The following is an 18,096-nucleotide window of genomic DNA, read 5'->3' on the forward strand; positions in this document are numbered from 1 at the left end:
TGGCAGCATGCACGCTACCACAAATTGTGTTTGTATCCCATGTCCCCCACCCAATTATCCCCGACCTCCCTCCCCTGGTTCCCCCCCAACTCAGCTTTGTATCCCGAATCTCTCTTTCAAAACCTTTCTTTAACATATATCTTCCTCTCTCCTCCCATCGACTGCAACAGTTTTCTACTACCCTTCACAACGAATACCAACCAAAAGCTGTATAAGTAGACTTCGTCTCCACCTCTTCGCCCCTCTTCTCTGGCCCCGAGGTCAGTCGAATCAGCCTTTCTTCCCTAGCCCTGCAGCAAAACTGCTCTCATGGTGGTCACCGTGGCTTCTACATTGTGTGGCCAATGGTCCACTTGTTCTCATCTTCCTTGACCGGCAGCACCATTTGACAGAACTGACCACTCACTCTTTCTTGAACCCCATGTTCTTGTGATTCCTGTGGCATCCACTCTTGGCACTCTTTGGTGGCCTTTCTTCCTCTACCCGATCTCTGAAACTTGGAGATCCTAGGCTTGGTCCAGGGCCCCACTATTCTTTTTCACTGTGCTTTCCTCCAGCGTTACATCATCTAGCTCCATACTTTAAAGAACATTCATGAATGAGGGAAAAATAAAAATATTTTTAGACATATAAAACTGAAAGGGTTTGTATCTCACTGACCCTCACTAAAACAGAGTTTTAAAAAAAAGGTTTTGTGCTGTGGACCTCTTTAGCTATTTGTCGAAGCTTATAGACTTCTTCTTAGAACGATATTTGTAAATGCATAAAAAAAACCCATAAGATTACAAAGGAAAATAATTATATTAAAATATAGTTATCAAATATTAAAGCATGGTATGATTTAGTAATGTATTTACTTTATTAACATATTCAATTAAAATATTTAATTAGCAGGGTTTAATAAGGATCATAATTTTGAAGATTTGATGAGAATAAATTAGATTTTGAGGATCTGTGATATAATAATATATAAAAATATCTGTGCTTTCTATTGGTGACAGTTATAGGTACTGCTAATACTTCTATTTGTTGCCTATGCTCCTAATTAAAGGAACTCCTAAGTTTTAATTAGAGATTAATGAAAGAAAATAAATGCCTATTTTTCCAATTCTTCTCATGCAAGTTCATTGACCCCCCCTGAATTTTATTCATGTTGGGTCCATGAACCTAGGTTAAGGATGTATTTAAGAAATAAGGAGATTGAACATTCAAGAATTGATTGTTTAAAATTATTTTTCAACTGTTTGTTAGTTTTAAAAATTATTAGTTAAAATAACTAATTTGGAGGTGGGGCTATAAAAGAAAAGACAAACTAAAATGCTAGGTAACTATAAAAGTCACATAGAACGTGCTCAATTAATACTTTTTAAATGAACAAATTAAAGGCAAATTTTGTTTTACTTATCATCTCTTTTTAGCTAGCTAGGGTATATACTTTTAGTGGAATCCAGTACATCCAAAAGCAAAGTCACAGCATGGTTTTGGTTGCTAACATATCCACCTTAGGTTTTCTGTGCATATTCATGCCCTCTGAAGTACCCCTGTTGGTTAATAGGGACACAGGGGCCCCCTACATGTACAGGGAGATACTCCACCATCTCAGCCAGAGTGAAAGTAATTTCTGAGGAATAGCTAGAAATCTCTAGCATGTAACAGATGCTCAATAAATTTTCCAAGACCTCCATTATGAGGGTAACACAACTAGGTCAATATCACCTTCTGGTCAACCAGAGAAGAGCCATCCTTGTGGTAAAAATCACCATGCCCCAAGTACACATCCATCTCCCTACAGAGTCACCATTCTTAGGCCCCTCCTTATGCCCAATAGTTATGTCCCTGTACAAACACTTCTCTCAATAATTGTGAAGGATGATATATTCTTTTAAAAACGCCCTTTCGAGAACACATACATCAGGCACAATGACAATGTTTGCTTGAGAAAGAATTCTGAACACTGGCTGACGCCTGCGTCTAGGAAGAACAATGGCTCCAAAATTCAGCCCCAAGAAGGGGCCAGAAATGAGCTCACTGGGGAGAAGCACCCAGCTGGGGGCAGCCGTGGTGAGAATGGAAAACCAAACACACAGGAAAATTAATCAAAATTTCAGAAGTCCAACTCCTTGGGGATAAGGAAGAATGTGCCTTTTAAAAGCATAGAGATGGAACGCTGAAAAACTTCTGACTGAGCTTCAGGGAAACTAGATATCAACTTGATAGTTACCAAGGTCTTGTTAGGTCAAGAATGACACTTTTTATGTTACCTGTAAGAAACCATTTTTAAAGAAAATGTAAAACCACATGATTTCCATATTCTACACATATTACTCAGTGAACTAACTCCTGTTCAAGATAATTTGCTTGTTTTAATATTGTGGAAAAGCATCTGTGGTTCACTTTAAGGGGCTTACTCATACATCCACTGAATTCTCTCTTTCCAAATCCAAGTCATGGATATGGCATTGCTCTGGCACCCTCTTTATTCCCTGGTCTATTCTGTTTCATACCCTCAAGGCAAATTCTGGGAGACGAACTGACTTTCTAGTTGGCTGGTGACCAGGTTGGTAAACCCAAAGGCAAGTTGCCTGGTTCTAGCCTGTGCTTTTTGAGTTTTTTCAGGAATAGATGGGGTAAGAGATTAAAGGGAAAGGTGTTCACAGTGGCTGCTGCTGCTCTTATAAATGGCCTTGCATTGTACAAATTGTCACCTGGCTTTATGGAAATTGCCAGCTCTGCACAGCTCTGATGGCCTATCTCAGCACAATGAGGGGACAAAGCTTTCCAAGTTCAAGACCTTTCCTAACAACATTGCCTTCTACTAATCGGAGCCTGCCTCTCAGGACCACAAAACTATTTTTAGACTTTAAAAATAGTACACAAAAACCCAGCTACATATCCATAATTACATGATTATTCCAGTCCTATTCCCCTTGGGTTTGATTCATCTGACCTGGAACATTAAGAGAGGGAAAACCACATATATTTTTAGTCTCTTCCTGAATTCCTCAAATTGTTCACTTTTCCATTTCATTGAAGGCCAGTAAGATCTGAACTTTGTGTTTTCCATGGAAATACGTATACACACTTACAATATAACCCTGTCTGGGACTCTTTGTTTGAACCCACTGTGCTCCCACTAAATATGGGCAGCCTAATGAGTGACGTCTAGTCCTTAGATCACTTACTATCACAAGTTACAGATGCTCCTGTGTCGTCCCAAGTGCCTGAGTCACCTTACACATTGGATGGATGCTCATGATTATTTATGTGTGCTAACAGGAGCAATATTTAAGTATACTTCTATGTTTAAAATCATAAACTTTTCTGAGAATCACTTAATGATTTTAAGACAGAAAACTGGTTTCCAGAATCCACTAATACACAAAGACACACATAGACACACACAGACACAGACACACACACACACACACGTGTGCACCTATCCCCCCCACACACAGACTTTGCAAATTGAAGTGGAGGACGCAGCCACCAGCACACATAATTCCAGACCATGGAGATATCTAGCATATTTGACACCTGGACCACATCTTTTATTAACTACCCCCTCCTTTATACGAGAACATTATTCTCAGGAATAAGTCCTATTTTCTTTATGATTTCTTCAGATATAAACAATTAACTAAAGAAAAACACTTTACTTTAAAATACTATTAAAATTCAGGAGAGCATTTAAGTGGGAACTAAAATTTGTACTTTCCAAATAAAAATAGTATACCTTGAAGTTCGTACTCTCCGTCACTGTTTTACATTTTAAACACACATAAATCTATGTGAGTTCACACAGCATTGAAGCAGCTCCTTTTAGTTTCTGTGTCTTGGTTTTGAACCAAGACTTGTGAACACTACTTGCTTTTAACCTGCTGTTCAAATGCATGGGTACATCACTTCCCAAGTGCTAGAGACACTTGAGGCAAGCTCAAAGAGTTCCAAACCATTAGGAATGTACTCTTGAAACAAACGTGCAGCTGAGTCCCTCTGTGTCAGGAACCACTATAGAGCTGAGAGTTTTCTGACTTAAATTCTATATAGAATACATTTTATATTAAAAGATAATTAATAAAAATATGCTAATCAGGAGCTTATTTATTACTCAAGTTTACCAGGAATGGCAACAATGGTTTAGAACTTAGAACAAAAGATGTTTGAGGGAGAGTATTTTATCACTGACATTGTTTGAAATTGCCACCCTATGGTGATATTTTTTAAGAAAAAAGACTTTTAGCCAACTTTATTATTGATTTTAGGTTGTCTACAGATAGTGCACTACCTTACAGTCTGCACTGGGGACCCTTCCCACCACCCCACCCTGGTGTCACCAATTCCAGAGTCTCTCGTGAGCTCATCGTGCAGGCACCAGAGACCTTCATTGCAGAGGTTGCCCTGGTCTCTCTTCATTGGCCTCCTCCATTTTAACTTGGAGCAGTCTTTTAGGGAAATACACCCAAAGAGGAAAGACTACCAAACAGAGGTGCAGAGAGAACTTACGAAAAAGCAGGGCCACTGGCCAGTTAACTCAGTTGGTTAGAGCATGGTGTTATTATTGTTGGGAAAATTCGAAATTAATTCTTTCAGTAGCTTGTTTTGCCTTTAAAACAGAACCTGCTTATTGTATCAGCTTTACTGATAATCAACCGGTCTGCACTCCTGCTTCTGTAAACTGTACTTGCTTATTGTAATAGCTACATGAATGCTGAGAAAACGAAACATATTACTGCACTAGCCACGTGAATGCTGAGAAAGAGAAAGAGTCCACCTACATAAACCCTGTAAGACCTAAACTCGGGGCCCAGATTTTGTAGTGCTAGCTCATCTGGGCCCGCTGGCATAATAAAATATATGACTCTCCAACCCTCTGATTGTCAATTGCTTCTCTGTCCAGTCTGTTCCATAACATTATAACACCAAGGTCAAGGGTTCAGATCCCTCTACTGGCCAGCCATCAATAAAAAAATAAAGAAAAATGAATGGAGAAAGGAAGACCATGTGAATCCCAAGACTCACTAAAGCATTTCCCATCTTCTCCAAGGGAACCTAATCTTGCCTTTCTCCCTTTTCCTCATGCCCCACCTGCTCCCGATTTCAGCTCCATCTGGAAACATCACCTCAACCCAGAGGAAGGAAGGGCTGCAAGGTTTTTTCAGTGCAATTCCAAGCCCCTGGGACCATCTGAAAAAAAAAGAAATGTGTGTTGTGTGGTACTGACTGGAGTCAGAAGGAAAACAGGCTTTGGCTCCACTTGACCCTGAAGGAAGGAAGCAAGAAGCCATGCAGGGGCAAAGGTGCAGCAGGCCCCTGGACAGGCTGTTCTACTACCTCCTGACCCTCTCCCTGATCAAGAACATGGAATGAATGGCTCCACGCAGACAGCAGAGCCTCCACAGTCATTTCCACACCTCTCTCAAAATGAGAGACCTTGTCTTGGACAAGAAGCAAGCCTTGTGACTACTACTAACTGTTTGCTCCATGCCGGCCACAGTGTGTAGGGTCCTTATCGAGCCTCACAACTCTGCAAAGGAGGAACCACTGACATTCCCATTTTACAGATGAGGAAGAGGCTGAGTTGGTCAAGATGGACCCCAGAGCTGCCTCATGTCCACAGCCTTCCTGCCTCGGGAAGGAGCTCTTCAAGCACCAGAGGTTGAACACTCCAGTGACTCTAGCACCTGCAGATACCAGAGCATTAACCTGCAGACCTTTGCAGTAGCGCAGTTGGACCTGCAGCACTGGGGTCTTAGCTCAGAGTCCATGCATTGTTAATAACACCCAGCTGCTCCTAGAACGTGATTTAGAAATCTGTAAAGCAAACTTCCAAGTAACTCAATATGATATATTAGTAATACAGATGCCAGGTATCTTCTCATTCTTTTCTTCCAGATCTGCCTGTGGCACCTGCCCCCTCTGCAATATCCCTTCACATGAAAGCATCATGAGCAAGGTCGAATTTAATTGGATACAGTAATAGGGACAGTATATGGGTTTTCATCACACACCCTGGGAAACTGCTTAAGTCTTCTTTCAACATCTCTCTTCTTCCAAGTCCTACGTGCATTCATTCAATCACCAAAATGTGTATTGAAAATCTACACACCAGACACTGTTCTAGGCCCTGGGGATAAATAGTAATGAAAACAACTGTCCCCTAGGAGTTTGCATTCTAATTGGGGGAGGTGCTGTTTACCTTCCAGGTCCATTGCTGCCCTTCTCTGCCCTGCTTGGTGCCCCAGAAGGCCAACCTTGCTCGCTGCAGTGCCCTGTCCTCTGGGGGAGCAATAGGAAGTACCCAAGAGTGGGAGATCCCAGTGGGAGACAGTAGGATGGAGGGAAAGGGGAGCAGGTGTTTACTCCCTTCCCCTCCTGCCAGGCTACGGTTCTGGTTGTGGCTGTGTTCGTCCATCCTCCGCTGCAGATTCTAGGAGATCCCTCCTCTCCCACAGCCACAGATCTTTCCAGGTTCCTCTGACACCATCTCCCCTGATCCACCTTCCTGTCCCTTTATATCCAAGAAGAGGCAATGTCTTTCTGATGCTGCCCATCCCCTGTTGACTTACTGCCCACACCTCTTCAGTTAACCTCTCATTTCTTTTATTTAATTTTAATTTCTTTTCTGCTAGGATCTTGACTAATACAGAAATATAAACAATAAACAAACAAGTTATATATCAGATAAGCAAAAATGCTATGAAGAAACATAAAGCAGGGTAAGGGCAATGAAGCGAGAGAGAGACACAGAGAGAGAGAGAGAGAGACAGTGTGTGTGTGCGTGTGTTGGTGGAGCTAGCATCAAACTCCTCTTTTTTGCATGTTATTGAAAATCTCCCTGTGACTCTTACCCCACCCTAACCCAGCTTCATTAGCTCAGATGTCACACTGGTTTTCTGCTGGCTCCTCATTTTTTTTCATCTGTATTAAACAGAGTAGTTCAGGCCATTGAAGCTCCTACCTTGGAATGTGTATCTCAGTCCTCCCAAGCAAAGTGCTTACCAATCTAGTTCCAAGGTAGTATTGGGAGTTATCAATAACCAGAAATGTATTTCATTACATGTAGCTAGTGAGTAGACATTATTTTACAGTTTAATCTTGTGTGTTTCGGAAATATGCACACTCTTTAACTCTGGAAAGCCTGCAGAACAAATGCCAGTGTTGTTAGCAGAATGACAGTGTCCTGGGGCCTTCTAAAACATCCTCCTTTTTTTCCTTTCCTTTCTGCTGGCCTCAGATCCCACCACCTGCCATCTCATGAGGAGCAAGTGAGAGCTGGGTGTGATCACTCCCTCCCCCATTCCTCTAACCCTTGAGAAACACTGTTGACTGGCAAGTAGTGCTTGTCTATTTGGTATTTTTTTTTTTGATCTGTCAATCATTTAAGAAACCAATGAGAATGCCAAACTTTGGGGCTTCTATCAGAAAGGAAATCGAGGCTCTGGTAGATGAGGCCACTGGAGGTGAGTGGTCCTCTGAGCCACTGATGAAATCTTGGAACCCACCTCCTCTTCCCACCACACGAAGGAGCATCTTGGTGGGTGGGGATAAGTCGCAGTGATCCGCATGCATGGGCTGCTTAGTAAGCCCTCGGGATATCCACTGACCAGGACCCCCCTCCTGTGACCTTCTCCCCAGAGCCTCAAAGTGGGGTCACAGAATCTTCATCATTAACAAGCTTTCTCAGAGACCTCTTGGTGCAGGTGAGCCCTGTTCCCAGAGGCAGCTGGTGCTGACCTTGCAACCCAAAGGAGGATATATCTGGCTAAGCTCAGCCTTGGTACTGGTGACCACCATGTCCTTGAAGATCCAGACAAGCAGCGTAACCATGAAGAATGACCTGAAGTCCATCAACTCTTAGGTCTTTGCTGGAAATCTAAACACAGCTGTGGGGAAGAAGTCAGATATGGAGACCATCTTCTCCAAGTATAGCCGTGTGACTAGCTGTTCTGTGCACAAGAGCTATGCCTTTGTCCAGTATGCCAACGAGCACCATGTTTGGACAGCTGTGCTGAGAGAGCAAGGGCAAGTGCTGGCTGGGCAGACTCTGGACATCAACATAGGTGGAGAGCCCAAGCCCAACAGACCCAAGGAACTAAAGAGAGCAGCATCTGACATAAGCAGGCTTTTCAACTACTGGGGACACCTGTCGCTGGTGCCAATGCCCAGGGAAGTCCCTGTGAAGCAACCCCAGGTCACAGTCCCTTTGGCTTGGCATGTCAAAACTACTACACCTTTCAAGCTCTTTTCCCACTCCACCACCATCAGCACTGGCTCAGCCAAGATTACGTTAAAGACCAGTGAGCTGCAGACCATCAAGACAGAGCTGACACAAATCAAGTCCAACATCGATGCCCTGCTGGGCCACTTGGAGCAGATTGCTGAGAAGCAAAAGGCCAACCCAGATGACAAGAAGAAGAGTGACAGCAGCAGTGGCAGTGGCAGTAGCAGTAGTGGCAGCAGCATGCGGCCACTGGTCCCATAAGAGGATACAGCTTCCAAGGCAGGCATGCCCCTGGGAGAAGCACAGTCTCGAGACGATGGTGATTAGGAGGGGCTGCTGATACACAGAGAGGAGGAGCTGGAGCACAGCCAGGACACAGACATGGAGGATGGGGCCTTTACAGTAAGTAGTCTTACAGGAGCACTGGCCACCAGCAGGAGAAGGGCATCACTGTGCCAGGCCTCAAGCTGTTCACCCACTCCTGGATGCCACTCTCCAGCAGGTACCAGAGGAAAACTGGCAGTAGGCACCTCATCCCCTGTGTATCCCAGCCAGTGCCACATTCTCTGCAGATGGAATTACCAGCCTCCCCCCTGCACCCTCCCTGTCTGTACTGCTCAAGCCAGAGCATAGAGCACAGGGTTTTCCCCACACCCTGCCCCTCTCACCAGGACACTCCAGGCTTGGTTTTTTAAAAATTTTTTTGGAAGGCAGCTACAAGGAGGAATCTTGACAATAAAGAAATTGGACTTTGCCCCCCCACCCTCCCCCACCCCTGGCAAAAGCTATCCTGGTCATTCTTGCACAAACTCCACTGTAAAAACCATTGTTCTAGAGGTATGTTCTACCACAGAGTACTTCACAGGGAGCCCCCACCTCTCCCCAAAACTTTCCTTATTTTTCCATCTTTCCCATTTTTTTTGCTTAAAGCAAGATTCTCACCCCAGCAGGTAGAAGAGAATCACTAACTAAGAAGGAAGCAATGAGTCCCAGGGAATTTGGCTTTGATCTGGATTGAGTGTAGGTGGGGCTGAAGCTGGAGTTGGAACCAAGGTGGGCTCAAAGGCATGGATGGCCCTGGAAGTGGGACGACACTGGCTTGGGAGGACTGTGGAGACTTGTGGAAACACACAGTAATAAAACAGACAACCAAATTGGAGTGTTTGGGGGACTTCAACTAAAATCTCTGTGTGAACATTAAACAAATAAGTGGAAAGAGCAAATTAATAAATGTTTATTGTTTCTTGGGCTCAATGAAAGTAGTTTTCTATTTTTCTCCTTTTTGTAGAATCACCGTTAATTCCAATTATTTTTAGTAACTTCCCTTTGAACTGATTGTTTCAAAACTCAAAAGTGACTTTCCATAAAGCTTAAATTTTGTTTGTGAGGATGTGGAATGGAGAGCCCAACTAATCAATTTCACTGGTAAACCAAAGGTGAAAAATTAGATATTATGGCAAAATCTTCAAACATATTTAGCCCATTTCTTCTATATGAAATAGAGGTGGTAGGAATGGAATTGAATCTACTTTAGATGAATGAAGATTCCTAGATGCTTCCAGACATTCTGAATAACATTTGCATTTCAATATTATAGACAGAGGAGTTTAGGCTACTGGATCAATTATAAAACCCTTATAGGAACTTGCTTTTTATGATTTGCAATTATTTCAGCTCCTGGAGACCAAACTCTGATTCATCACTTGCCATATTTTATTATTATTGTTGTTGTTGTTGTTGTTGTTATTATTATTATTATTACTTTTAAATTTTTAATTAAAAATTTTTTTAGATAATTTATTACACATATACGTGGGGTACAATGTTGATTTTCAGTAATCGTGTACAATGTTTGATGGTTAGATCAGGATAGTTAGCTTATTCATCATTACAATATGCAATCGTTCTTTGTGTCCATTGACCAATTCCTCATTAGCCCTCCTCCCTCCCTCCCCCTCCCCTTTTCCTCCTCTAGTTTTAGAAAAACTGAACAGACCAATAATGAGCAACAAGATTGAAGCAGTGATCAGAAATCTTCCAACAAAGAAAAGCCCAGGACCAGAAGACTTCACTGCTGAATTGTATCAAACCTTTAAAGAGGAATTAATACCAGCTCTTTCCAAACTATTCCAAGAAATTGAAACAGAAACCATTCTCATAAACTCACTCTATGAAGCCAGCATGACCCTGATACCAAAACCAGACAAAGACACAACAAAAAAAGAAAACTTCAGGCTAATATCCTTGATGAATTTAGATGCTAAAATCCTCAACAAAATACTAGCAAACAGAATACGGTAACATATCAAAAAGATGATACACCGTGGTCAAGTGCAATTCATCCCAGGAATGTAAGGATGGTTCAACAAATTCAAGTCAATAAATGTGATACACCACATCAACAAAGTCAAAAACAAAAACCATATGATCATCTCAATAAATGCAGAAAAAATATTTGACAAAATTCAACAGTCCTTCATGATAAAGACTCTCAACAAATTAGGTATAGAAGGAAGGTATCTCAACATAATAAAAGCCATATATGATAAACCCACTGCCAATATCACCCTGAATGGGGAAAAGCTGAAAGTTTTCCCTTTAAGATCAGGAACAAGACAAGGATGCCTGCTCTCTCTTCTCCTATTTAACATAGTATTGAAAGTACTTGACAGAGCAATTAAACAAGAGAAAGAAATAAAGGGAACCCAAATGGGTAAAGAGAAAATCAAATTGTCCCTGTTCACAGATGACATGATTCTATATATAGAAAACCCAAGAGACTCTACCAAAAAACTGAGGTGATAAATGAATTCAGTAGGGTTGCAGTATACAAAATCAATATACAAAAATCAGTAGTGTTTTACAGTACAACAACAAACTAAAAGAAAAAGAGATCAAGAAAGCAAGCCCATTTACAATAGTCACCAAAAAAACCAAACACCTAGGAATAAATCTAACCAAAGAGGTGAAAGATCTCTGTAATAAGAACCACAAATCACTACTGAAATAAATTAGAGAAGTCACTAAAAGATGGAAAGACATTCCTTGTTCGTGGATTGGAAGAATCAATGTAGTAAAAATGTCCATACTACCCAAAGCCATCTACAGATTCAATTCAATCCCCATCAAAATACCAATGAAATTCTTCACAGAAATAGACAAAGCTATCCTGACATTCATATGGAACAACAAAAGACCCTAAATAGCCAAAGCAATCCCGAGCAAAAATGTAAGTAAAGCCAGAGGCATTACACTTCCTGACTTCAAACTGTATTACAAACCTGTAGTAACAAAAACAGCATGATACTGGCATAAAAACAGACATGTGGACTGATGGAGCAGAATAGAGAACCCAGAAATCAACCCATGTATTTACAGCCAACTGATCTTTGACAAGGGCACCAAGAAAATACAATGGGGAAAGCAGAAAATACAATGGGGAAAGCACAGCCTTTTCAATAAATGGTGCTGGGAAAACTGGATATCTATTTGTAGAAGAATAAAACTTGATCTGTACCTCTCACCATGTATCAAAATCAATTCAAAATGGATTAGAGACTTCCATATAAAGCCTGAAACTTTAAAACTCCTAGAAGAAAACATAGGGGAAATGCTCCAGGATTTAGGACTGGGCAATGACTTTATGAATAACACCCCAAAAGCGCAGGCAACAAAAGAAAATATAAACAAATGGGATTATATCAAACTAAAAAGCTTCTGCACAGCAAAGGAAACAATTAACAGCATGAAAAGACAACCTACAGAATGGAAGAAAATATTTGCAAACTACACATCCAACAAGGGATTAATATCCAGAATATACAAAGAGCTCAGACAACTTTACAACAGAAAGTTGTAAATAATCCAAGCAAAAATGGGCAAGGAAAGCTGAATAGGCATTTCTGAAAGGAAGACAGACAAATGGCCAACAGGTATATGAAAAAAGGCTCAACATCACTAATCATCAGGGAAATGCAAATCAAAACCACTTTGAGATATCACCTCACCCCAATCAGACTGGCGATTATAAAAAGGACAGAGAATAACAAATATGGGTTAGGATGTGGAAAAGGAGGAACCCTTCTGCACTGTTCTCAGGACTGTAAATTAGTACAGCCATTATAGAGAAGAGTATGGAGGTTCCTTAAACAACTACAGATAGAACTTCCATATGATCCAGCAATCCTACTACTGGGGATATATCCAGAGGATTGGAAAACATCAGGTTGAAGGGATACCCACACTCTTATGTTCATTGCAGCTCTATTTACAATAGCCAGGTGATGGAACCAACCTAAATGTTCATCAATGGATGACTGGATAAGGAAATTGTGGTGTATATACACAATAGAATACTACTCAGCCATAAAAAAGAATGAAATTCTGCCATTTGCAGCAAGATGGATGAGCCTGGAGAATATTATTCTAGTGAAACAACCGAGGTATGGAAAGAGAAATACCACATGTTCTCGCTCATACTGGGAGCTGAATCCATAAATAAACAAATAAACAATAAAGACAGACAGACAGAAAGAAACAACAATCACACTCATCAATGTTAAAGATTAATTTGACCATTTGTTTTTCACATCAGTCTTTTTCTTATGAATCTTGGGTGTGAGAAATTCAATTTGTGACCATGACATTAACGAAGACAGGTGGGGTTTTTTTGTTATTGTTCTTTTTTTGGTAAGCAATGGGGAAGATAAGCATACAGTACGTCATCTTCCCCATCCATCCTTCCAATCCACCCTTGTTAGAGGTAATACTGGATTCCCCAGCCTCTTTCTGCCCTATCTATTGAGGAGGAAGTAACAGCCCTTGGGATATATTTGGCCTTAGCCAGTTGGCCACGTTCAGAGACATGGATCTTATATTTCTACATTCATAGCCCAATCCATAAAGACTCAGATTCAGGCTGTTCTAAAAATAGAGAAACATGCTCAAAAGCTGCAGCTCTAAAGCCCTTCAAGGGGGCAAATTCTTGACTCAAGTGTTTTCTCTGGGCAATAAGTGACTTCCTGCTTGGCAAATAGAAGTTTCAAAGGGCTGATTTTTAAACTTCCAAAGAACCCTACAAATCACTGTATTGTGACCACTTACAGACCAAAATGAACCAGAATATCAGGAATAATTGTGCTGGATTTTCTTAAACTACAGAAATATTTAAAAGTTAAAGGAGCATTTACAGCAAAGAGATTTAGTAATTCCTGCTCCCAGGAAATTTCAAATTTTAGTGAGACCTAAGAATTACCCAAATCATTTTGTCTAAGTTTCTGGCTTCACACTCAGAGATTCTGCTCAGTAGACAGAGCAATGGTTCTAAAGAGTGGGCCCCCAACAGGCAGCATTAGCACCTGGGAACTTGTTAGCTATGCAAATCCTAGAGCCCACCCCAGACCTCTAGAATCTAACACTCTGGGAGTGAGGTCCAGTAACCTGTGTTTGAACAAGGTGTCCAGGTGATTTTGATGGACACAAGAGTTTAATAATCACTAGATATAGCATGATATTTCTTTTTCTTTTCTTTTCTTTTTTTAACCATAAAGTGGTTCTCACTTGGGAAAAACTACTGATGCCTGGTCTCCAGACCTAGGCCAGTTGTCAGAACCTCTGCATACATTTAGCGAAACTGGCACATAAATGAGCTGCTGGGTAGTCCATGGGACATCTCTCCTCTCCCCCAAAAGACACACACAATTATATTCAGCCAAAACTCTTAATGGTTGGGGCTTCTGCCTACATATCCAGCTTCACCTCTTCCTGCTCCTTTTTCCTCCCCTTCCCCAGCTTTATTGATATATTATAGACAAATAAAAATTGTATATATTTATGGTGTACAACACGATGTTTTGCTATATGTATATATTGTGAAATGATTATCACAATCAAGGTAATTATTCCTTTCTCTCATCTTAGGTTTACCTTTCTGAAGCTCCTTAATGCCCTGCAGCACTGTGTTCTGCAGGCCTCTGCCTGGGACTGTCTCCTTCCCGCATTTCACATATCTAAATTCCACTGTCCTTCAAGGCTCATCTCAAGGTCATTCCCTAAAGAAGCCTCTTTTCACTCCCTCTGTTTGTGTGTACACCTCCCCCACCCTTTCCCTCTGTCAAAGCACTAACTGAACTGCATTATGATGGTCTATTTATGGGCTCTTTCCCTGTCCTGTGACACCCTTACCCCAACATCCCAGGGCAGGACCTTGTTTGTCTACTGTTGTGTGCTTAGCACCTTGCAGCGTCTGGCACAGGGCACGCAGGTGCTCAGTCAGTGTTTGCTGTCAATGAATGCTTGAGGCGGCACATTGCTGGAGGTGCAGTGAGAGGTTAAGAGCATGGCCTATGACCACAAACTGCAAGGGTTCGAGGTCTAATTCTACTGTTTATTAGCTCTTAAAGTTTGGGCAAGTTCCTTAACCTCTCTTCTTCCTCAGTTTTCTCATCTGTAAAATGGAGATAGTGGTGCAGTTATGTCTTATTAAATGAGGTAACCCATATCAAGTGCTTAGAGAAGAGCCTGGTGAGTATTAAGGCCTCAGTGCTAGCAACAAAGAGGAGCAGAGGGTTCTAAGATGCTTCTGTAGGTAGAAGCCTCCACATAGAGCAATTTTTATTTATGTTTTCAATTTCTCTCTCTCTCTCTCTCTCACACACACACACACACACACACACACACACACACACTCTTTTGATAATATTAATGGCTATGTCTGTTGGGAACCAGCTCCATCACAGGGTCTGTGCTGAGTGCTTTTTAAAAACTTTTTTATGTGCCATGTCATGTAATTTTCACAACACTCCACAAACTAGTTAGCTATTCCTACTTTAGAGAGAGAGGCTCAGAAAAAGTGGTTTTAAAAAGGTTTGCAAAGCCTTGTTTAAAAACAACACAGATTGAAAATCAAACAAATTGAAGAATTTGAGGCAGAATCTGAACCCCCGCTATGGTATATTGTGCTCCAAGATACGCTGCAGAGACATCTATGAACAAAAGGTTAAACACGCTGAGGTTGGTACAAAGCAGTACAGGATTCTCTTCCAAACGTGAGGCCCAGACAAGGGTTACAAATTCATCAGGAAGAATGTCCCTGCAAAGATGAGCCTAGCCTGCAAAATCATTAACTCAACCAGAGGAATGCAGGGAGGGGCCACCAGTGTAAACACCAGTGTGCACAGGGGCCACCCATGTAAACACTTTACTAAACTCAAGCTGGTAGACACTCTTAATATTGTTTCCTACGTATGATGAAATGTGCATCAGACTTTGGAAGTACCATCTAAGGTGCTGGTTGGAAAATGTGGATTTAGCAGCACTGCTCCCCTTCCTGCCCCCACTCCCACTTGCCTACACACACAGGTTCCCATTTAACAGTTCCAGGTAGAGCCTCAGAATCTACATTTTGGTGAACAGTCCATCTACTGCTGGTCTCCAGACCATACTTGGACAAACCATGCATTGCATCTCCAGTATTTTATGTAATTTATAGTTCTCTTATGCTACTATATTGAAAACAACCCAAAATAGAAATTTTGAAGGGATGGTATTTTTCAAAATAAATAGCAGTGCAGGTACTTTCTCCTAATATCCCAAAAGGGGATATAGCATAGTATCCACCACCCAGAGGTGAGTGAGACTCTGGCCTTGTCTCTAAGACCTCTTCCCGCCCTACACACTTCTGGGAGACAGGTGGTTGGGTGGATCCTGACTCATTGTTCAGGCACATTCAGGCAACTCAGTGAATCAATCTCTGTGGCTTTGAAAGAAGAGTAGACAAGTTCTGTAGGTGCAGCTGTGAAGGTTTATTCAACACCAGCATCCATGGTGAAGTGGTGACCTTGACAAAATATTAGTTCTGCTACACCATGGCAGTGCACGAATATACAGTGTCATTTGTGACACCTTCAGAAATTCTCCCTGAGTGGAAATATAAATACAGCATGAAGTCCAAGTTGTCATTTGTTTTGGCTTTTAAACAGGGATCGAAAACTCAAAAAGGAAGTGTTATGAATTATGATTTCGATGTTGAGAAAAGGAAAAAATTTGTTAGTCTAAATGTGAGTATGTAGTTTAAAAATGTTAAAATCATATTAAATCAAACTAAAATTCACTAACACATCCATCCTGCAACAGTGCAAGATGTTATTTCAGCTCAAGGATAAATCATTTGTTAAATGACACTTTTGCATTCCCACCTCTCTATCTAACATTTATTGAAAACCTAATGTTCCAGGTACTGTGCTAGAGGTTAAGAATAAAAAGGTGAATAAGACAGCATCCTTGTGTCCTAGGAAAGAGTGCATGCGATCAATTACTGAGAATACAGATACAAAAGCACTGTAGGGGAGGCTTGGGTGAAGTGCTACGAGGTACCTAGAAGACAGGTCAGTTCTGCAAAGGATGTGGAGATGCATAAAAATGAAGTAAACTGGTGACATTTAAAATGGACTTTGAGAATAAATAGGTTACTTGACAGAGAAGGGAAGACAGAGAACTCCAGGCAGAGGGATGAATTACAGCAGAGGGATGGTGTGGGTAAAGAAGAGAAGGTGGCCCCTGTCCCAGGTCATGGCCATGGGGAAGTTGAGGGGAGAGCAGAGGGACAGGACCTACGAAGAAAACCAAGAAGTAGCAGCCAGAGAAGAAGAAGAAAAACCTGGAGACTGTGGTGTCCCAGAAGGCAGGAACAAGACTAGAAGAGGTAGTGGTAAAGTGTCAAACGCCACTGACCATGAAGTGAGGTGGCTTTGAGGATACAGAGATCCTAGAGAATCTTGGCAAGAGTGGTCACTAAGGTGTACTTGGAGCAGGGGAGATGGAATAGAGTGAATGGCTGGTGTATTAGTCCATTTCTTTTGCTTATAGCAGAATATAAGAAACTGGGTAATTTATAAAGAAATAAAATTTATTTCTTACATTTTGGAGGCTGAGAAGTCCAAGGTCCAGGGAACACATCTGGTGAAGGCCTTCTTCTGGGAACTCTCTACAGGGTCCCCTTGCAGCCAGTGTCACATGGTGAGAAATGGGCTGAGCAAGAGAGAGCTAACCTTCTCACTTGCTCTCCTATAAAGCCATCAAAATTACACTCACGATAACTCATTATGTTATGAATGGATTAATCCATCCATGAGGGCATCTTCCTCATGATCCAATACCTCTCAAAGTCCCCACCTTTTAAATAATGCCATAAAAAAATAATACCATAGTTAGATTTCCCACCCACTTAACACTGTTACAATGGAGATCAAATTTCCAACACATTTTGGGGGACACATTTGGCGTAGAGAAGTTGGTGATGACATGACATGAACATCCATAATTCCTTCAAGAATTCTGTGGTAAGGAGGAAAAGAAGAGCTGCTGCTCCTATTGCTTTAAGATGAGAAGGACCTAAGCATAATTAAATGAGAATGGGAAGGAGCCAGTAAGAGGGGAATGTAGTGAGGCCATTGGGGGCAGGAGGGCATGGAGAGCTGAGCTCTAGATGTAGGGAAGGGCTGCCTCTTCTCATGGGACAGGGGAGGATGAAGAGACTGGTGTTGAAGCTAATACTGACATGGAGTTGGTGGTGAAAAGGTCAAGGGAGTTATTTCTTCTGCGAAAGCAAATTTGTCTTCCAGGAAGGAGTGAGGTATACATTCATGTGTGTGCTTGTGTGTACATATGTGTATGTGCAGGTGCACATGCTTGGCTGTGCTGGTGCTTGGAGATGCAAGGACAGTGAAGACATCATAAAAACAGCTTTGAAGATTCTTTTTGAAGAGTCTCAGGCTGGGTGAGGGCTCATATCCTTCTCCTAATCTTTCCTGGCCTTATGCAATTACCTGACTTCTTTGCACTCTGACTTCCAATGTGTGAGCGCATGTGTCTGCATA

The 18,096-nt window shown here is 41.6% G+C and overlaps 1 pseudogene; it reads left to right on the forward strand.

Moving 5' to 3' along the window:
* Window positions 1–7,792: 7,792 nt before the first annotated feature.
* On the forward strand, window positions 7,793–8,854 carry LOC134379052 (RNA-binding protein Raly-like; annotated as a pseudogene).
* Window positions 8,855–18,096: the final 9,242 nt, after the last annotated feature.

Source organism: Cynocephalus volans, chromosome 5 (genome assembly GCF_027409185.1).
Source record: "Cynocephalus volans isolate mCynVol1 chromosome 5, mCynVol1.pri, whole genome shotgun sequence".
NCBI lineage: Eukaryota > Metazoa > Chordata > Mammalia > Dermoptera > Cynocephalidae > Cynocephalus > Cynocephalus volans.